General features: G+C 50.0%; 1 long non-coding RNA gene across 1 annotated transcript; it reads right to left on the reverse strand.

The window, feature by feature from the left end:
* Positions 1–8795: 8795 nt before the first annotated feature.
* On the reverse strand, positions 8796–15430 carry LOC135577392 (uncharacterized). Its single transcript, XR_010469155.1, has 2 exons — positions 14282–15430; positions 8796–11544 (listed from the first exon to the last, which is right to left on the reverse strand). It is a non-coding gene; the product is annotated as an uncharacterized LOC135577392 (long non-coding RNA).
* Positions 15431–22881: the final 7451 nt, after the last annotated feature.

The raw sequence follows: 22881 nt of genomic DNA on the forward strand, positions 1-22881 counted from the left end.
CCGCAACTTTTTTCTTGCCCAAGTTCTGAGCATTGATGGAGCACATAGCAATCATTGTGGATAAAATCCTTTCTTAATGATATATCTGATCCATTTCTGGATTCTAGCAAGCTGTTGGAGAAGGTATCAGGTCTTGCCAGAGTCATGCTACAAATCATGGGAGAACAAGATGAGGGGAAACTATTTTCTCTGGTTTTAAAGAAGAAAAAAGAATCAACATGGTTACCTCTCCCAAATGATGTGTTCTCATAGGAGGGATTTGACTTCAGAAAGGGCTGAACTTTGCTACAAAGACAGCCCTGAATCACAGAACCATTTCGGTTGGAAGAGACCCTCAAGGTCATGATATCCAACCATTAACCCAACTCTGTCACTAACCCACATCCCTACGAACCTCATCTACATGTCTTTTAAAATCTCCTGTTCGTTCTCTCCAGGACACAGTGATTATAATGGACAAGAAATTACAATACAAGAAATACAGGGATTCATGGCAGGACATGAAAGACGGACAAATTTACTTGCAAGCATTTGACAGCAAAGGTAATTAAGGGTGTGGGACCTGGGTCTGTGGTTGGATTCCTCATCAGCTGGAGTCTTTAATCAAAATGGTTTGGGTTTTGGGTTTGTTTGTTTTTTTTTTTTTTGGTATATATTTAATAGAGGCTTCTAAAAGACTGTGCTAGGGCTTAAATAAACCGGTGACATTGTATGGGGATTACTGGGTGCGGTGCTTTGGGCATCAGAGGAGAATGTCCCTGCTGGCCTTGAGCTTACCTTGGGAAACATCTATATGCAGACATCACCTCGTAAATCCTGGATAAATGATTCGGGTGCACTCAGATGCAAAGGGGAGAGTCAAACCTTGTGGCATCCCTGGCTGTGGCCACCCTGCAAGGGAGAAAACACACAAATGAAAATAATTCTATCTGGAAAGACAAATTTTTAAAATATATTTGAATTTGTATTAATTAAACGTTCTCTTTGCAAAGGATTTGTCCATCAGCCAGACCTCAGGTGCTGGGAGTGCCAACATCCCTCACAGTGCTGCGAGCCTGGAGATCAGATCATGTATCTGATGACACCAAGCAGCTAAAATACTTCTGATGTATATATAAGGGGGTTTCTATTTCCCATCTTCAGCATTAAATTGTTGTCTGTGCATTACACGGCTTTCTGCTGCCTGGCTCCTGGAAGATCAGAGGTCTTGATAAACCACAGTGGGAACATATTATTCCCTATAATAATGGGATTATGTGTTTTCTCAAAAAAATATGGGAATTGTGGGAGGACATCTCAGAGCAGCAAAGGTCCTTTCTGTCAGGGAGGTAACAATATGTCCAACACAGAGGGAGATATCATTACTTGGACGAGGGAATAGAGTGACTGTCAGCAAGTTTGCTGGTGACACCAAGCTGGGAGGAGTGGTGACACGCCAGAGGCTGTGCTGCCATCAGAGACCTGGACAGGCTGGAGAGTTGGGCGGGGAAAATTTAATCCAATATAACAAGGGCAAGTGTAGAGTCTTGAATCTGGGCAGAACAACCCCAGGTTCCAGTATAAGATGGGGAATGAGCTATTAGAGGGCAGTGTAGGGGAAAGGGAGCTGGGGGTGCTGGGGACAGCAGGGTGACCATGAGCCAGCACTGGGCCCTTGTGGCCAGGAAGCCAATGGTACCTGGGGTGGGTTAGAAGGGGGTGGTCAGTAGGTCCAAGAGGTTCTCCTGCCCCTCTGCTCTGCCCTGGGGAGACCACACCTGGAATATTGTGTCCAGTTGTGGCCCCTCAGTTCCAGCAGGACAGGGAACTGCTGGAGAGAGTCCAGCGCAGCCACCAAGATGCTGAAGGGAGTGGAGCATCTCCCGTGTGAGGAAAGGCTGAGGGAGCTGGGGCTCTGGAGCTGGACAAGAGGACACTGAGGGGGGACTCATTCATGTTTACAGATATCTAAAGGGGGAGTGTCAGGAGGATGGAGCCAGGCTCTTCTCAGTGACAACCAGTGACAGGACAAGGGGCAGGAGTTTCCACTTAAATATGAGAAGAAACTTGTTCCTGGTGAGGGTGGCAGAGCCTGGCCCAGGCTGCCCAGGGGGGTTGTGGAGTCTCCTTCTGTGCAGACATTCCAACCCGCCTGGACACCTTCCTGTGTAACCTCATCTGGGTGTTCCTGCTCCATGGGGGGATTGCACTGCATGAGCTTGCCAGGTCCCTTCCAACCCCTGACATTCTGGGATTCTGTGTGAAAGACCAAACGGAGGAGTTCCTCCTTGGTACTACTGGACTCTTTCACTAGTTCCATGTCAAATATGTCATAGAATCATAGAATCGCAGAGTAGTTTGAGTTGAAGGGATGTTCCCAGCTCCCCAGTGTCCCCCCTGCCATGAGCAGGGACATCTTCACCAGCTCAGGTTGCTCAGAGCCCCGTCCAGCCTGGCCTGGGATGTCTCCAGGGATGGTTCATCTACCACCTCTCTGGCCAACCTGGGACAGGCTCTCACCACCCTCAGGGGCAACAATTTCTCCCTCATGTCCAGCCTGAATCTCCCATCACCCCTTTAAAACCATCACCCCTTGTCCTGTCACAACAGGCCCTGCTCAAAAGAGCCGGGAATTGGCTGTCCCCGCAGCCCCAGCAGCACCACATCCCACCGCACACCCACCAGCAGCTCCAGCTCTGAACGCCAGCACAGAAAAAGCTGCCGTCAGCCTTTGAAACCACAGCCCTGTGCTACTGTCACAGCTCACAGCAGGTGAAAAGTGGCAGCAAAGTTGACATAAAGTGTAGTTAAACAAAGCTGGGTTTCTGCCCTTTGAACTCTTGGCTGTGGCAGCTGTTATTTTGTTGGCTTTCACGTGACAGTTGTTCACATGGAGAACAAGTTCACAGAATCCCAGAATGTCAGGGGTTGGAAGGGCCCTGGAAAGCTCATCCAGTGCAATCCCCCCATGGAGCAGGAACACCCAGATGAGGTTACACAGGAAGGTGTCCAGGCGGGTTGGAATGTCTGCACAGAAGGAGACTCCACAACCCCCTGGGCAGCCTGGGCCAGGCTCTGCCACCCTCACCAGGAACAAGTTGCTTCTCAAATTTAAGTGGAATCTTTTGTGTTCCAGTTTGTACCCATCACCCCTTGTCCTATCATTGGCTGTCACCGAGAAGAGCCTGGCTCCATCCTCCTGACACTCACCCTTTCCATATTGATCACAATGAGTAAGGTCACCCCTCAGACTCCTCTAAGCTAAAGAGACCCAGCTCTGTCAATTATAGGTTATAGGAATAGTTATAGGAATGCTTGTGACCACGATGAGGACAGGCTCTCACTACTGTGACCAATGTACCAGTAGCCTCCTCTTCCCAGCCCTTTTCCCACATCTGAGCCTTTGCCAGCAGCAGCTGAGCCCCAGAGGAACCTGAGTCAGGGCCTGAACAAGCCCCAAGTGGAGATGTGTTTGCGTCCCCATGCCTTCCCCTCTCCTGCTGCTCCCCATCCTGGTACAGGCCGTCCCAGCGCTCCTGCATCCCAAAGAGGCTGCACCCCAGTATCTCCTCACATCCTGATACCTAGCTCATGCTGGTTCCCTTCTCTGTACCTCCCTTCCCCATCCTGATACCCCACATCCCTATATCCCATATCCTGGTGCTCCTCAGCCCAGTACCCCCATCTTTGTGTCCCTATCCCAGTAGCCCCATCCCAGTCATCCCCTCCTGGTGCCCCCATTCCAGTACCCATTCTAGCACTCCTATCCCCATGATCCCATCCCAGTACCCCCATCCCACCGCCCCCACCTTGGTGCCCTCATCCCAGTACTTCCATCCTGATACCCCCATCTCAGTCCTCCCCTCCTGGTGCCCCTGTCCCACTACCCCCATCTTTGTGTCCCTATCCCAGTACTCCCATCCCAGTCCTCCCCTCCCGGTGCCCCCATTCCAGTACTCTATTCCAGCACCCCCATCCCCGTGCTCCCATCCCAGTACCTCCATCCTGGTGCTCCCATCCCAGTGCCCCTACCCAGGTGTTTCCATCCCAGTACCCCCATTGCAGTACCCCCATCCCAGCACCCACATCCTGGTAACCCCATCCCAGTACCTGCATCCCAGCACCCCATCCTGATGCTCCCACCCCAGTGCCCCCATCCCAGTACCGCCCCCCTCAAACAGCGGCGGGCGGTGACGCTGCGGCGCCCCCTGGTGGCGACAAGGGCGGACTGCGGGCAGCGCCTCTGCTGCACCCCCCGAACCAACACCTGCCTGCCCCCACCGAACCCCTGCCTGCACCCCTACACCCCTGCCTGCATCCCTGCCTGCACCCCTGCCTGCCCCCACCGAATCCCTGCCTGCACCCCTGCCTGCCCCCCAGCACCCCTGTCTGCATCCCTGCACCCCTGCCTGCCCCCACCGAACCCCTGCCTGCACCCCTGCCTGCACCCCTGCCTGCCCCCACCGAAATCCTGCCTGCACCCCTGCCTGCATCCCTGCCTGCCCCCACTGGACCCCTGCCTGCCCCCAACAAATCTCCTACCTGCACCCCCTGCTATCCAGCCCCGATGTCCCTCCCACCCCCGTCCTGCCCTTTACACAGGACATGTGGGACCCGGGGATCCTTACCTGTCATGTCTGCACACCCACAGCTCCCACCTGCAGCGAGAGGACACTGGAGAAGAGAAGTTCCAGGGAGACCTTATTGCACCTTTCTGGACTTAAAAGGGGCCTGTAAGAAAGATGGGGACAGACTTCTAAGCAGGGCCTGTTGTGATAGGACAAGGGGTGATGGGTTTAAACTGAAGGAGGGAGATTGAGGCTGGACATGAGGAAGAAATTGTTGTCCCTGAGGGTGGTGAGAGCCTATCCCAGGTTGGGCAGAGAGGTGGTGGCTGAACCATCCCTGGAGACATCCCAGGCCAGGCTGGACGGGGCTCTGAGCAACCTGAGCTGGTGAAGGTGTCCCTGCTCATGGCAGGGGGGGCACTGGGGAGCTGGGAAGGTCTCTTCAACCGAAACTATTCTATGATTCTGTGACATGGAGTGTCCTCTGCACCTCCACCCACACAGGGCATCTCCAAACCTTCCCGTACAGCATGGTGGGAGCTGGCACAGGGGGGGCCTGGCAGCGTTCTGGAGCATCCTGGGGCCAGGAGTGCTGAGGAATGCTGAGGGTGGTGGGATGGGACCTCAGCAGGTGATTCTTCAGGGAAGGACTACGTCCAACAGCTGCTGTGGTGCACGTAGTCCACCCACCGCATCTCCTGCACCCTACAAAGCACTGAGGAAGCCCCGACAGACACATCCCGGCAGGAGGAGAACGGGAGCATCGTGTTCTGCTTCCAGCCCTGGCTGTCTCCGAGTGGCCACCACGGAACACCTGGGCCAGGTTGTCTCATTGCATTTTATTCCCCACCGTGTTACCCAGCCCCCCCTCAGGCTCAGCACCTGTCTTGCTCCCAAACCAGCTGCGTGACATCTGCTCTTTCTTCAGGTCACCCGTCCCTCCCTGCCCGCGCTCCTGCTCAAGGTGAGGTGTTTTCCTTTGCACCATGCAGCCAGCGAGAAGGGACGCGGTGTTCCCAGCTGTCCTGAGGATGTCCCTTCCCCCAGGGACCCACTGCAGGGCTTCACGGCTGTGACAAGCAAGCAGGTCCCTTTGCCACCTTGGGGCCAGACCAGTTCTGGCAGGGCTCATGTATGAAGAATTAAGATTTTGTGCTCAGAGCCCTGTTAGGCAGCTCCACTACGGGAAAAATATTTGGGAAAGGAAATGCTCTGCAGGGGGAAAGCACTGGGTGATGGTAGGGATGGGGACACCAGAAACACTGTTTGTCACCTGGGCTGCATGTGGCACCTGCCGAGGGTGCTCTGGTCACTGCAGAGATCATCGAATCATAGATCGCTTTGGCTGGGAGAGACCCTCAAGATTGTTGAGTCCAACTGTTAAGCCACCCCTGGCACTGCCCCATGTCCCTGAGAACCTCATCTCTGTGTATTTTCAACCCCTCCAGGGATGGTGACTCCAGCACTGCCCTGGGCAGCCTGTTCCAATGCCCCACAGCCCTTTGGGGAGGAAATTGTTCCCCAGATCCAACCTCAACCTCCCCTGGTGCAACTTGAGGCCGTTTCTTTGTGTCCCTGTGTCCCCTCAGCTCCTGTTCTCCAGCTGAACCCCCCAGGTCCCTCAGCCGCTCCCATCACACTTGTGCTCCAGCCCCTTCCCCAGCTCCGTTCCCTTCTCTCCACTCGCTCCAGCACCTCAAGGCCTTTCGTGGTGTGAGGGGCCCAAAATTGAACACAGCTGGACACGTCACATTTCCGTTGTCCCTGCACCTGTCTCAGGAGGGACTGATGTCTGCAAGTGCCAGCCCACCCCTACAGGTCAGCACTTGTGCAGAGCCAAGAAATCTGGGTCCTTCGTCTAACGCAAGCAGCTCTGTGAGGTGGGTCTGCCCTCTCTGAGTGCTCCCCCACTGCACCCAAGAGGCATGAAGAGTGGTAGGAAATGTGATTGGGGAAAATCCACCTTTCCTCAGTTTCCAGGAAATGGAAATTCAATTAGGGGAGCAGCCTCGGGAGCAAATGTAGTGAGAGGGTTGGGTGAAACAGCAGGGGAGGGGACTGGAAGGTCTCAAGGACCCTCTGACCCTGGATATGAGCGGGGGTCTCAGCGCTTTGCAGAGCTTCCCACCTGCAGCACCCGCTGTGCTCCCCCATACTGCTCCAGGCATTGTATTTATTGTCATTTTTCCTTTCTCAGCTGTTTTACCAAGGAAATGGTTGTGGGGGATGAACAAGAAGGTTAAACCCAGCTCACAGCATCGCTGCTGCACCATCCAGAGCCTTATAACACCAGCTCTCTGCTATTTAACTCTGATGACAGCTGTCTCCATCAGCTCTCCGTGTAGGTACGGTTTCGATATTCACTGGTCGAAGTCAATCAGCACTAAAATAGCTAATTTTCTTGCTCTATGGCTGAGAGGGTTGCACCCTGGCTGTGCCCAGGCACCCAAACCCCAGACCCTCATCCCTTCCTTAACATTTTGCTCCAGGTCCATAAGGACCTCCTGGTCCTGCACAGAGGAGCGAAACACCAGGGCAGGAGGGCCTTGTCCTTCTTAAGGACTTGCTGGCTTGACAGGCAGGGTTTAATTTTCCCTCTAGACCACAGAGAGAAAACACCTTTTGGGAGATCTCCATGCACAGAACAAATGGGCCTTACGGAACAGAGCACAGCGTAGTTTTAAAAATAACTTTGTTCTGCCTGTTTTTCTCTGAGGTGTTTATAATTTTACCAGCTGTTTGTTGAGTTATTATGCGACGCCAGCGTTTCCCTCTTCTGCTTGTGCTAACAGGGATGTTTCAAGTGGGCGATCGGGTAGTGAGGTGGAGTGTGACCTGGCTGAAGGGAAGAAGCCAGAGAGTCGTGGTCAATGGGCAGAGTCCAGTTGAGGCCTGGATCTAGTGCAGTGCCTCAGGGGCAGTGCTGGGGCCGGGATTGTTCAAGATATTCATCAGTGATTTGGCCGAGGGAATAGAGTGACTGTCAGCAAGTTTGCTGGTGACACCAAGCTGGGAGGAGTGGTGACACGCCAGAGGCTGTGCTGCCATCAGAGACCTGGACAGGCTGGAGAGTTGGGCGGGAAAATGTAATGAAATAGAACAAGGGCAAGTGTAGAGTCTTGAATCTGGGCAGAACAACCCCAGGTTCAGTGTAAGTTGGGGAATGAGCTATTAGAGAGCAGCGTAGGGGAAAGGGACCTGGGGGTGCTGGGGACAGCAGGGTGACCATGAGCCAGCACTGGGCCCTTGTGGCCAGGAAGCCAATGGTACCTGGGGTGGGTTAGAAGGGGGTGGTCAGTAGGTCCGAGAGGTTCTCCTGCCCCTCTGCTCTGCCCTGGGGAGACCACACCTGGAATCTTGTGTCCAGCTGTGGCCCCTCAGTTCCAGCAGGACAGGGAACTGCTGCAGAGAGTCCAGCGCAGCCACCAAGATGCTGGAGGGAGTGGAGCATCTCCCGTGTGAGGAAAGGCTGAGGGAGCTGGGGCCCTGGATCTGGACAAGAGGACACTGAGGGGGGACTTGTTCATGGGGATCAATATGGAAAGGGTGAATGTCAGGAGGATGGAGCCAGGCTCTTCTCGGTGACAACCAATGGTAGGACAAGGGGCAATGGGTACAAACTGGAACACAAAAGATTCCACTTAAATTTGAGAAGAAACTTGTTTGAGGTGAGGGTGGCAGAGCCTGGCCCAGGCTGCCCAGGGGGGTTGTGGAGTCTCCTTCTGTGCAGACATTCCAACCTGCCTGGACACCTTCCTGTGTAACCTCATCTGGGTGTTCCTGCTCCATGGGGGGATTGCACTGCATGAGCTTGCCAGGGCCCTTCAACCCCTGACATCCTGGGATTCTGTGCTCAAGTGAAGTGTGGAGGAGCAGTATGCTGTAATTTCTGTGTTGTTTCTGATTGAAAGATGTCTTCGTTTGTAACAGTTTGGAGGATGAGTATGATCAGAGAGAAGTACCAAAGAGGCTAAAGGCTGTATAAGGATATCTGAATGTTTTATCCCTTTTTAGTTAATATGTAATTGCAGTTGAGTAGAAACTATGGAGTTTCCACTAGTGTTACTGAAACTGGTGAAACTGGTGCTATTGAGTTGCCATGGAGTGCAAAGAAGCCACACACCATTTCTGATTCTACTCTGAAAGCCTTTGACTTTCCTGTTGCTCTCAAAACCAGATTCACATCTAGTAGATTATTAGAAATATTTGCTTTTTTTAATTAAAACCAAATCTAGCATTGAAAAAATATGATACTTAAATCTAGTTTATTTAGTTTACATAGACCTCTTGAAACAGAGTATAAATGTAATTTTAGTAGTGTGTAAATAGTCCTACAATTACATTCGGCCCTTTGAAGGCAACCGCCAGGCTGATGTGGCCCCCGATGAAAATGAGTTTGACACCCTAGAGTCTTCAGCAATGCTTGTGATTGTTTAGGTGGCCACACAGGGGTGCCAGAGACTGCCCGTCTGCAGCCATCGGCCCTGCCAGGCACCAAACCCGTCACAAGCTGCATCCTCCAGCTGTGACAGAGCACACCGCCCTTTCCGGAACGCGGTCCGGCGTCCTGGGCTCTGCAGAGCCTCTGTGCCCTGCCAGATGTGGCTGCTGAGCGCGTAACGCTGCTCAAAACATCAGTCATGGTGCTCTGTGAGTCTTACCGACCGCTGTCAGCACAGAGCAGGACGGGGAGTACGAGGATTCCCTACCATTGCTCGTGGCAGTCGCAAGTCATCCCTTCAATAATCCAGGAATAGGGGAAGAATAATGCTCAGTGCTGCCTACCCAAGTTCTGTCACTTTGGAGTAATGTTGTCCTATCAGAAGGTAGTAAGTATTTTCATGTAAAAACACTCATAAAGGGCTCAAAGCAAGTCGTCAGGAGCAACCTCTAGTTTTGAGGAAATCCTCATTCCCAAACTATGATTTTCAGGGAGGTCTGAAGACGACCAGAATATTTGTTGTTGTTGTTGTTGTTGTTGTTGTTAGAAATCTCTTTCAAGTCCCGTAAAAGGATTAACCACTCCTTGAGATGAAGCTGGTTTTAAAGTCTGTGTAACCAATGAATCGCAGGATGGTTTGTGTTGAAGGGACCTTCCCAGCTCCCCCAGTGCCCCCCCTGCCATGAGCAGGGACATCTTCACCAGCTCAGGTTGCTCAGAGCCCCGTCCAGCCTGGCCTGGGATGTCTCCAGGGATGGTTCATCCACCACCTCTCTGGCCAACCTGGGACAGGCTCTCACCAGCCTCAGGGCCAACAATTCCTTCCTCATGTCCAGCCTGAATCTCCCTCCTTTAGTTTAAAACCATCACCCCTTGTCCTATCACAACAGGCCCTGCTCAAAAGTCTGTCCCCATCTTTCTCACAGGCCCCTTTTATGTCTGGAAAGGTGCAATAGAGTCTCCCTGGAGGGTCAAACTGGAAGACTCAAACTCTACTTTGCTTGAAGGGGGCCTATGAGAAAGATGGCGAAGACTTCTGAGCAGGGCCTGTTGTGATAGGACAAGGGGTGATGGTTTTAAACTAAAGGAGGGAGATTCAGGCTGGACATGAGGAAGGAATTGTTGTCCCTGAGGGTGGTGAGAGCCTGTCCCAGGTTGGCCAGAGTGGTGGTGGATGCATCTTTACTCAAATAACTTGCTGGATGCTTCTTGGTCTCTACTCCCATCTCTTCCTCTCTGCTTTCTTTCCCCTGAAAGCATTTGAGGGAGAAAACATTTCCTGCAGGGCGTTTATTAAAATATACCAATTTTTAGGAGCTTTTAGGATGCTCGGTTGCTGCTGCAGCGTGTACTTGGCCAAATGTAAAAGGCACCTCGCGAATCAAGGACGAGCAGAGTTGGCTGAAGGAGCTCTGGAGAGGGGAGCACAGCTGTAACAGCTGGATGAACACGGAGGGCTCGCTCCAAGGCAAAGACAGGGGTGTTTTTCTAAGCGAAGTTTGCATCCGCAAATCACAGAACTCCTGCCAGAATCTTGACCTCTTGTGTTAATGACAAGGCAGGATCTGCAGGCAATTAAATCAGGAGCCGGACTGAAGTGCTGCCAAATTGCCCAAATTTACCATAAGTCACATAATAACGTTACTTAGGGCGCTGCTCCAGGGATTTAGAGAGTTTCATCTCCTCTTCCTTTTAGAAATACACCCCTCACCCAAAAAAACAGTTACGTTTCTAGCCCTCCTGAAAGCTGGAGGAGAAAAGAAATGGAGGAACCTGGAAAATCTGAACACGTTTAACCTCACAGTTCAAAAGAAAAAAAAGCCCAGGGAGGAAAAGAGACTTGGGAGAGTTGATGGGGGGTTTGGGGGAGCTGACTCATGGTATTTGAATGTTTGGGGTTGGCAGCTCTGCCTGTGGCATTTCTGTTCAAATCCAGCCCATGAAATCCTGGAAATTTCAATTTTTAAACCAAAACGCTGCTTCAGTTTGTAGAGTCCTCCCAGCCCTGCTCTGGTTGCGGTTCGTGACATTGATGTCTCAAGCTCTGATGAGTGAAGGTTCTGACATCCCTGCCCAGCCAGTGGTGGGGACCCAGAGCCATGTGCTGGAATATGGTTTTGGTATCGAACACGAACAACCAGTTTTCCAGCACAGCAGCAGCTCCAAAGGCCACGCAGTTATTTCAGGCACAGTCTGACTTGGGGACAAAGCCACAGAAAGTTTCTGTGTCCCCTGCCCGATTTCTGGCACATTAATAACAACTCACTTTTTTACGTGATAGAGGAAAACCTGTGTGTTTCGCAATGGCAGGAAGAGAAGTGCTGGATCTCCAGGAGTGCAGGAGCAAGATGCAGACACCCCATCAACACCTCCATTCCTATGTTCAGGCACTAAGCTCACTTGCAAAGCCTTAGACCAAGCCTAAGACGATGCCAAGAGCAGCCTTTGAGTGCCAGGTTTGGAGATCTCCATTCTCTGAGGTTGGACCAGGGTACCACAGCTACCATGGGACCATCAGGAGAAGGTGGAGGCACCAAGCAGTGAGACCAAGGTGACCTGGGGAGAAGAAAGGAGAAATTACTGAGTTATCTGCCTAGGGGATGGCTCAGAACCAGCTGATTAGATCCGGAGATGCAGGTCTAACACTACTGAGTTGTTTCCCTGACCCGAGGCAGCTAAAAATAAAGGCAAGTAGACTCAACATCGCTTGCTCTACTGACAAAGCACATTAGTGACTAAGCCTGGCTTTACAAAACCAGATTAGCGTGGCAGAGCTGGGTTCGCTGTGCCCAATGTTTGTCCTGTGGCCAAGGACTCCAACGATGCTTTTGTGCCTCATCGATGTTTCAGAGACCTCTCCTGACAGCTTCCCCCTTGCTGGGGCACTGAAAAGGTCTTTCTCTCCTACCTAGAGCCTTTTTTTCCACCAAAGGCACAAGTGCAGCTTTGGGACTCCCAACCCTTTTCCAATGTGAAATATAACTAGTAGCTTCAGAGGTGGAGAGAGGCAAAAGGTGGTTTAACCTTTACCTCACCTTCCACCTCACCATAAATGACTAATTATGGGAAAACACATCACTACAGAGCACCAGGACGCTCCCAGCATCCCCTCCAACCCCACATTTATCAGGGTTTATTGAGACTACGGCACAGCTCTTGGTGAAATGAGCCTCTGACAATGGAAAAGGAGTTTAGAGCAACCTGCTCCTTCTTCCCACAGACTTTCCACTTTTCCTGCTCTCGAGGAGAGTGCAGGGCTCTCCACTGCTGTGCCGCAGAAATGGGGAAGCTGTCCCAGCCTCGAGGGGCACCTGAACCGCACTGAACGTCGCCAAGAACATAATCTTCTCCTGCTTTTCAGCCAGGCTCATAAATGGGCCTCTGCTGAGCCTTGTCCTCAGCCAGAGCACAGAATCGTAGAATCATTTTGGTTGAGAGAGACCCTCAAGATCATCAAGTCCAACCATTTTCCAACCCTGGCACTGCCCCATGTCCCTGAGAACCTCATCTCTGTGTATTTCCAGCTCCTCCAGGGATGGTGACTCCAGCACTGCCCTGGGCAGCCTGTTCCAATGCCCCACAGCCCTTTGGGGAAGAAATTGTTCCCCAGATCCAACCTCGACCTCCCCTGGCGCAACTTGAGGCCGTTTCTTTGTGTCCCTGTGTCCCCTCAGCTCCTGTTCTCCAGCTGAACCCCCCAGGTCCCTCAGCCGCTCCATCACACTTGTGCTCCAGCCCCTCACCAGCTCCGTTCCCTTCTCTCCACTCGCTCCAGCACCTCAAGGCCTTTCTCTGATAGTCAAGAGGGTTGAATGTTGAGATACACAAGTTACCATTGACCAGCAGAGCTGTGGTTTCTACATATACACTCTACACCCAGAAATCTCTGGTTAGTGGGTAATTAGTAGGTTGAAATATCTGACACTTGCTGTGGACTTAGACCACAGAATCACAGAATGTGCTGAGTTGGAAGGACCCACAAGGATCATGGAGTCCAACTCCTGTCCCTGCACAGGACACCCCACAGTTCACACCATGTGTCTGAGGACGTTGTCCAGTCTCTTCTTGAACACTGTTGGTCTTGGGGCTGTGACACCTCCCTGGGGAGCCTGTTCCAGTGTCCAGCACCCATGAGGATGATCCACCACCCATGAGGATGCTCCACCATACATGACGATGGTCACAGCTACTCTGCAGTGGTAGGACACATTAAGCTTCTCTACTTAGCTATTCCTGCGCTCTCTGCTTCCTTATTTTAAACACAGCTACCCTACCCTGCTTGTATCCGTATACCACACCTATATGTTTCTCTTTGCATGGTGGTTACACCAGAAGCGGCTGGAGAACCAGATGAGAGAAGCCATCCTCTTTTCACATGGTGTCTACCCTGAGCAAGGCTTCAGAAGGTGACATACGGATTTATTCGTCTTGGCAGGAGGTGGTGACAGTCCTTGTGTCTCTCACCCAAAGGTTTCCCTTCAGTCCTGATAATCTGAACTGTTAGAACTCAGAACTATCATTAGGCACCTCCAGCACAGCCAGGGTGGGAAGATCTCCGCCAGCTCTCATGCTCCTGAAAGAGAAATTATCTCCTGCCAAGGTATTTCACTCTAGTGGCAAAGAGATTTGGGAAGCGCACTGGAGAAACTAATCCTGGCGTTCATCTCAGCTAGGTTTCAAAAACCGGAGCAGCAACATGTACAACCCAGAAAGGTGTCTTTGAGCCGTTCCCACCAGCAGAGTTTATTAGAATCCCTCAAACCCAGCATATGCATCCCTGGGGACCCTCTGGGACGAGAAATACATCACTTTTCTTTCTCAGCGAGCCTTTACCCAAGGTCCAGGTGACTCTTGGATCCTCACTCCTGGTCCAATTCCACGCCTGCTTCTCTCCTGTAGCCTCACGATTCCTAAGTGATATATCACAGCACATTTATTCTGACGCCCCACGAGTGCGCAGGTTAGTGCTGCTCTGCCAGGCTCAGCAAAGGCTTCTAAATATATTAGTGGAGGAGAAAGATCTGGGATGGCTTCCAATTTTAACCAAGGTCACATTGGCAAGCGCTGGTGTGCAGCACAAGGATATTACATGCAGCATTTTTCGTGTATTCCATTTCTGTAGCACCACAGAAAGAAATGAGAAAGGGTGACAGAAACAAGAAGCCTGGGAGATACCTAAAATTTTGCTGTGGGGATGTTGTGTAGCTCAGGATCTTTGCACTTCTGGTTATTTTTCTGTAAAAAACGAAACAAAACACAAAACAACACCACAAACCCAAACTGTGTTACTTACCTGCCTCAGATGGTAAATTCAGGCATAATGTTTTTCAAAGAGCTCAGAGCTTTAGGCCCTTGGATCCAGCCTAGCAAACAGTTTTCCCATTAGGAAGCAGCCAAATGCTCCAGGGAAACACACGTAGCTGGAAACGGCACCCGCATTCCAGATTTACCCAAGTGTCTTGATGATGCATCTTAAGAAGAGCTCTCCTCCCAGCCACAAGAAAGGGCTGGGAAAGTTTAGGCAAGGCTGAGGACTGGAGGTGAGACACATCACAGATGAAGGTTTGAAATCCCCCCTCTGGCAGGGGTGACTCTCTGTGACTCTCTCCATGGGAAAATGGAAGAGACATGGACTTTTAATTGCAGCCCTGGACTGGAGGAGGAGACCCAGGAGGAGCAAAAAGAGAGAGGAATGAAGGAGAGACGCATAATTTGAGACAGCAGGGAAAGAGGCTGCTCCTCAGGACAAGAAAGGCCTTGAGGCGCTGGAGCAGGTTGAGAGAAGGGAACGGAGCTGGGGAAGGGGATGGAGCACAAGTGTGATGGGAGCGGCTGAGGGACCTGGGGGGTTCAGCCTGCGAGCTTGTCCATAACTCATCACGCCACCAGCACCCACAGGTAGAGCTCTTTGCAGGCACCAGTGAAGCTCTCCAAGGAGAAAGACAGAACCCTGCGTGATTTTAAGCTTGCACATAGAATCATTTTGGTTGGAAGAGACCCTCAAGACCATCGAGTCCAACCGTTAACCCAGCACTGTCAGAGCTGGGTGAGTGGAGATGGCTGAGACAAATTCATTTCTAGTCCATATGAAGTAGGTTCGCAAAGAGATTTTCGTACATGGTAAATTATTGGTGATGACAAGTACCAGTCTGGTCCAGGCTGCATGGAGTTGTAATTGCTGTATTTGCCTTGAAGAACCACCTCAAAGCTCAAGGTGTTCGGTTTCCATGTTGGTTTTGTCCCTTGGCCTTATCCCAGCAGTATTATCTCTAAACCTAAACCACTTAACGTGTTCTTAGTCTTTTCCTGGATCTGCTGAACCAGCCACCAAAACCTCTCAAGAACCTGTTACTCATATTCATTGTGGCCTTTCAGAACTTAAGAGGGGCCTATAAGGTAGAGACAGACTTTTGAGCAGGGCCTGTTGCAATAGGACAAGGGGTGATGGTTTTAAACTAAAGAAGGGAGACTCAGGCTGGACACGAGGAAGGAATTGTTGTCCCTGAGGGTGGTGAGAGCCTGTCCCAGGTTGGCCAGAGAGGTGGTAGATGAACCATCCCTGGAGACATCCCAGGCCAGGCTGGACGGGGCTCTGAGCAACCTGAGCTGGTGAAGATGTCCCTGCTCATGGCAGGGGGGGCACTGGGGGAGCTGGGAAGGTCCTTTCAACCCCAACCTTTCCGTGACTCTATGATCCACTGTCTGGTTTTATCTGGTCGTCTACTTGCATGTTATCATTGACATCCAACAAAGAACTTGCAGAGCTGTTTGTGCTGCAGTGGACAGATCCTTACACCCAACTGCAGTGAAGCAGGACCAAGAAAGTGACACCAGAGATAATGTGCTTTACAATGAGTCATTAATAAAGAGAAAAGTGCTCAGAGGTGACAAAGTTCCTATTAAGCTTAACAGTGTTAAGCCTGTTTAGTTAAGCTTGGGAGATAATTACTATAGTGACATGTTCACATTTCTAAAGTGCAAAAACAATAGTTCCTCTTTGCAAATGTTAAGACATTTCTCTTGGAAAAGAGAAGGAAGGAAAGAATGAGGAAGTAAGGAAATGAAGACACATGCATCACTGAAGAAGAAAAAAATAAAAGCTCCTGAGGATTTTAGCTCAAGGCACATTTAAAAATAGAAATAGGAAAAAAATTATTCAGAGATCTTGTCTGTATGAGGTTGTGCTCCCGCTGGAAGAAAGGGCTGCCTGCTGCAGAAGGGGTGGTTTGGTACCTCTGCTGCAGAGATAACTCTCCTGAGCAGGTTATCAAGCATGGGAAACCTCCAAGGTCACAGCTGCCAGCCCAGGTACCCTGTCAACACCTTCAAGAACTTTTTCACAGCAGCTTAAATTGATGGAAACAGTTGCTGCTGCAGTCCCACCCTTGGTCGTGCGCCAGTCAGAGATGAGATGTCGTTTAGTGAGTCAGGAGTTAAATACGACTTAAAAAAAAGAATCACTGAAACATCATAGATCATAGAATGGTTTGGATTGGGAGAAACCTTAAAGATCACCCAGTTCCAACCCCTGTGCCATGAGCACGGACATTTTCAACTAGACCAGGTTGCTCAAAGCCCCATTGAATCATAAAATCATAGAATAGTTTGGGTTGGAAGGGATCTTCAGTGTTCATCTAGTCCAAGCCCCCAACCTGGCCTTGAACACTTCCAAGGATGGGCCATCCACAGCCTCTCTGGGCAACCTCTTCCAGTGTCTCACCACCCTCATAGTAGAGAATTTCCTCATGATATCTCATCTAAATGTCTGCTCTTTGAGTTTAAATCCGTTACCCCTTGTCCTATCACTATACCCTCTGATAAAAAGTCCCTCTCTAACTCTCCTGTAGGCCCCCTCTAAGTACTGGAAGGTGGATATAAAGTCTTCTTTAGAGTCTTTATGCCAATCCAACCCGCCTCAGGGTTCTCCTCTCCCCACCTTCTACCCCATTGTGTCCCTCCTAGGACATCTCATGAACCTCTTTCAGGTGGCCCAGATATTTCCTGGGCCTGAAGAAGGCTTGAGAGCTTGTCTAGTTTTTCAGACCCTACCAGCTGGCCTCAGAAAAGATATCATCTCTCCAACACACACCGCTGGCTTCAAGGAGACCTCACCAGTAGCTGGCTCTGCCCAAGATAACCTGTCACTCCTCCGGCTTTGTGCTTATCTGTGGGAACAGGGCGTGTGGGGCGAGAGCCTCGCCTGGGTCTCGGGGTTTCCCTCCCTCTTCTGCACCTGAATGAGCTCATTGTTTGTGCGCCTTTGTCTGTTGGAGGGGAAGAAGGAGGCTTTAAGTGAATTGGGTCAAACGAGTTTTTCAGCTGCAGGCAGGTTAGGAGAGGCCACAAGAAAAGAACCACGGCCCTTTGAAGTCAGGCCACTCCTTTTCTTTTTCACAGGATGCTTCTTTTATTTTATTATATATTTTTTTTTTGAGTTCTGACAGTGAGTGATGCTCGCTCAGATGGAGATCAATTCAATGAACAGGAGAACAAAAGCTCTCTAAACACACCGCTATCTAAGGGCTTGCCTTGCAATGACAAATCATTGATGCAAGGCCAAGAGGCAGCTCTGGCTAAATCATTTGTAATAAGGGTAAACCTTTCCTCCAGGGCTTTTCACACTAAAAACCACAGGAACTGGGCAAAAATGAGGGTATCTCATAGTTTTATCACTTGTATTTAATGTCAAGGTGGCTGGTACTTTTGAAACACATGGCCATGTTGATGATATTCAATCCATGATAAGACCGAGGGCCTGAGGTCCACAATGGAGATATGTGGTCTCCAGGCTCCACAGATCCCTGGGCAGTGACGCTAAGGAGGCCACTGTTGACCTGACACTCCTCTCTCCTTGTTAGTCTAGGTTTAACTTTCTGGTTTCCTTTGGGTACAAAGAAGGTCCTTGCGCAGTCTGTGGAGTTATACGCGGTTTGCTGTTTAACTTAAACCAGCCTTAACATCATGGACTAGGCCTTCCCCTTCCAGATAAATGCCTAGGCAATGAGCTGTAAACTCACATGTTGTCTCTGTCTCTCTCTCACATTTAATTATTTTATACAAAACAGAGAAAGAAGCTGAACAAGCCCCACTTCAGAATAACTTGCTAGGTGACTCATCTTCTCAGAGCTGGGAAAGGGTCTTCAAGGTCTCCTCAAGCACTTCCAGATGGGTGCTCTAAGCCATGGGTTATTGAGTAAAAAGGCACGGCTTCCTCGTGATGGTATTTTGCAAGAAAGGATTATTTTGTACATTCATCTGCAAGAAAGGATTATTTTGTACGTTAATCTGCAAGAAATGATCCAGAACAGATCCCTTGGAGGAAGACTGCACGCCCTTCCTGCCCCTGGTCTCATCATCCCAATGGTCTCCTCATCTCCTGCTAAGACACCTCACACAAGCAGCCCCTTATGCCATGACTGCCTGATCAGCTAAGCACACATCCAGACCTAGTCTCAGGATTAGATTTGCCTACTGTCTTTGCTGCAAATGCTCAAACTCAGACTAAGCTGACATTAGGCTGAACTCTGAATCTCTGAACCTTGTGGTGTAGATGTAGAAGTCACAGAAGTCGTAGAGTCATTTCAGTTGGAAAAGACCTTTAAGATCATCGAATCCAACTGTAAAGCCCAGCTTTGCTCATGCAGACCATCTCACTTGGGACTGAGGTCTTCTACAAAATGCAGTTCAGCAACACTTAGCTCTCTTCTAAAACATTTTAATGTATGTAAATGAGGCTCTCCAGTCATATCTTGACTGAAGAGTTGGCATCACAAAACTAGGATTTCTTCCAAAATGCCACTGGGCCTCCCAAAGGATGTTTTGGAAATGCCAGGACACCTCCTTGGGGTTTTTAAAAAGCGTTTTTGGGAGAAATAACAGAACCTGCAGAAAGGTTAGTGTCAAAATAGCTGCAGAGCAAGAGCATCTGTAGGGGACGTGTAGCCAGGGGTTCAATGTCACCGAATCTCCACAGCTGTCCTGTGGTTAATGTAGAAGTCTGTCTTCTGAAAAGGTCAAAAAGGCAATTAAAGAGACAAAAGACCAGCCCTTCCCTGTATAGAAGCAGATGCTCAGCCAAAACATTTGCCTGTGAGATTGTATTTCCTTAAGGTTTATTAACCATTAAGTGTTGTTAGGGACGGGATCACAAAGATAATAAAGGGAATGACAAGTATAGTCAGGATTCCTGTGCAAATTGTTCCTGGGGGGTTAGACAAGTGCTTGAAAAGCAAAGTGCTGTGTTGTGATTTCTGCAACAGGAGACCCTGGGCGCTAAAGCAGATCAGCAAACTGATCCGGGTTAAAAGTAAAGAGCGAAGAGTTTTGGGGTGGGATCAGTTGCCAAGAGCAGTTTCAATCAAATTACCTGAATTTTCAAAAGCAGTCGTGTTTGAAAACATTATTTTTAATCTTGTTTTGCAATGAGAATGATTATTTTTTTCCTCTTTTTCCCCCCCTAGGATATTTACTAGTAACTATTAAAATATGCTGATTTCCAACTAAATAAAACATTTTGCTAGATTTTGGTTAGTAAGTGGGTATGTGATCAAAGCGGAAATCGTGGAATATCCATCGCTGGAGATCATAAGAGACGGAAACTGGGCCAGAAATCACAGCTAATCTTGTCTTGGGTGTAGGGAATGGATAAGCCGAACAGCCAGGGTCCCTCCTGGCTCTATTTTGCTGTGACTTTAGGACAGAAACAAATATTTAGGTCACCATAAATATGAATACCCATTTTTCAGAGTTTTAACACTTCAGTGTTTTACATTATAGAACAATGGATGCTGCACATGTATTTGTTTGTGGCAAATCATATAATTTAATGGAGTTTAACTACAATGCAGTGGAAAAAATGAATTATTAATGAGATTATTCAAATTTATTCCAAGACCTGTGCCCCAGCAAGCGGTTTGTGGAGGGCCACCCTGTTTTGAAGGATGAGGGAGTCTAAGAGCATGGACACAGGGTTGGAGCCTAAATGTGTTGGATAAATAGAAACATGCCAGTTTATTTAAAAACAACTTCAACGAAGAAAGTCCTGTTGTCGATGACCTGACTTGGCAGATGTACACAGTGACCAGAAAACAAGCTTTTTAGAACTTGTGGATCTTCACACCTCATTTTTTTATTCCTGGAAGATTAAAAAGTACTTTGTTGCTCACTTCAACACCCAATTCTCTTCTGAGTCCTGGATGAAGAAGTCATTGAGCTGAGTTAGGCAAAGAAATGGAAATGAAGTAGGAAGTCTCCTTGCATCTGTGGAAAAGTTGGCTTCTTTCAAAAGGTGCATTAGTTCCTCAAGAAACCAGGGCTGCATGTAATTCACCTTGACTGCGAATGCTCTACTGATCTGGTAGCATCTGCAAATTTTGTAATTAAGGAAGTTTAATAGAGTGTAATAAGCTTAGGACTTTCAAGAAGTTGTAATAATTGATTTTTGAAGGTGTATGTAATTTAAATACAAGAACCTGCTTAAGTAAAAACCATTAAAAGAGGGTTTTTTTGGTCTCCATCCTGCTGGCTTGATGCATCTCAGGTGTGAAATGGGGAGGTCTGATCTGTGTGCATGGCAGGTCAAAGTCCAGGAGCAAAAATGGGACTTGTTCTCCTCCCTGATCTGGATTTTGTTGCTATCGTCTGTGCTGGCCAAGCTCTGGAGCTCTCTAGGAAGGTGATGGTTGAACATACTCAACACCTTCTCATGGTGCTGAACAGAGAACCCAAGAAAGCTACTGTAGAGGTGAGCAGCAGCAATGGCACGTCTCGGGACAACCTGTGTGCAGGGCAAACGTTCAGTTGCCTAAATGTAGATCTCCAGTGCAACATGAGATGCTCTAGGTGCTGTTTGGGTTGGACTGGGTGATCTCTAGAGGTCCCTTCCAACACCAGCCGTCCTGTGATTCTGCAGATGGAGCCTGGCGGGTATGAGACAGGGCTCACAGGAGCCTTGTCATGGAGTGCTGGTTGAAGGCGAGGCCAGGGATGGCCTCAAACATCTCAGCTAATACAGGAGATCCTCATTTAGGCAACCCAGAGGGACGTGGGCTTGAGCTACAGCTGCGGTCCTCTCCGGTATGGGAACCGTGTGGGTCATGAGACTCCAGTTGCTGTGCCTGTTCCAGTTAGAATCACAGAATCATTCCAGTTGGAAGAGACCCTCAAGACCATCGAGCCCAACCATAACATAACTCTAGCACCAAACCATGTCCCTAAGAACCTTGTCTATGCATCTTTCAAACCTCTCTGGGGATGGTGACCTCACCACTGCCCTGGGCAGCCTGTTCCAATGCCTGACAACCCTTTCTGGTAAGAATTTTTTCCTGATGTCCAATCTGAACCTTCCCTGCCACAACTTGGGGCTGTTTCCTCTTGTCCTATCACTTGTTCCTTGGGAGAAGTTCACTCCTCCCCTCACAGAGCAAACAGTCCCGAAACCTGAAGGACTCGCAGACAAAGCAGCTGGATGGTGCCACCAGAAGAGCCACCCAGGACGTCCCAGCTCGGAGCAGACCTGGCCCCTGCCTCATCCACCGCCCAGACCCAGGGCCAGGGATGCACCCAGGGCAGGGCAGGGTGTAGGGCTGAGGCTCTTTGTACTCCAATTGTTCCCAGATACCGTTTGATGCATTAAAATACTTGGCACAGCGGGGATCACGGGCTCGTGTTTGCAGAGCTCGTAGCACGGACAGAGTCGCCATCCTACTGTCTTCTCCTCCCCATCAGGAAGATGCCGCTCAACCAACTCAAGCTGCTTCATATCTGAAAATTATATTCACAGGCCTCTCCTGCATCTCTACTCCCTTCTGTATGTCAATTGTACCTACTAACAGCAGCTTTTGGTACACTGAGGGAGAGCTGGTAACAAGCTCATCTGAGGAACTGGCACCCATCCCTTTGCGTGGATGAGCTTTGGAGGGACTCTGGGCAGAGTTGCGCTAAGCTCTTTTTCTCCCAGAGGCAAAAATCCTCCTTCCCAAAGTAGACTGCAGCCAATTTACCCTGGCGCGGAGCCTGGGAACAAGAGACGATTGCTAAACTCAGACAGCCTCTTGAACCAGGGCTGCAGCTCCCTGCCATTTCCCCCAAAGGCACTTCGTGTCAACGCCCCCGCTCGGAACAACCCTCCCTCCGCTGGATGGCAAAAGTGCCTTTTTGGCATCTGGTTCGCAGCGTTCTAAAGGGAGATTAGCTCCTTGCCAGGACAAGGAGAGGCAGATGTTATCTGCACCCCAGTCCACAGGGCACGCTGTGGGGCTGTGTCCAGACACCCGGTGCAGACACGGAGGTGCTGGGAGCCCAGAGCTCCAGTCGGCTTGCCCTGCTTCGCTCCCATGGGTAGCCTGGATCAGGCAGCGCATCTCCATTGCACGCCAGCCAGAAGTCCTTGAGACGTGTTCCTCAGGCATCCCTGCTTTCCCCTAGAAATTGCCTCTGGGATGACTGCACAGCAACCAAACTCGGCATCTCTTACTGCCATGAGAAGAAACTCTTCCTGCATGGGAAGGTTGCTTCACTCAGGAGGGTGTAGAGTCATAGTTTGGGTTGGAATGGACCTTCAAAGGTCCCCCAGTGTCCCCCCTGCCATGAGCAGGGACATCTTCACCAGCTCAGGTTGCTCAGAGCCCCATCCAGCCTGGCCTGGGATGTCTCCAGGGACGGTTCATCCATCACCTCTCTGGACAACCTGGGACAGGCTCTCAACACCCTCAGGGACAACAATTTCTTCCTCATGTCCAGCCTGAATCTCCTGCCTTTAGTTTAAAACTATCACCCATTGTCGTATGGCAACAGGCCCTGCTCAAAAGTCTGTCCCCATCTTTCTCACAGGCCCCTTTTAAGTCCAGAAAGGTGCAATAAGGTCTCCCTGGAGCTTCTCTTCTCCAGCTGGAC

Source organism: Columba livia, chromosome Z (assembly GCF_036013475.1).
Source record: "Columba livia isolate bColLiv1 breed racing homer chromosome Z, bColLiv1.pat.W.v2, whole genome shotgun sequence".
Lineage (NCBI taxonomy): Eukaryota > Metazoa > Chordata > Aves > Columbiformes > Columbidae > Columba > Columba livia.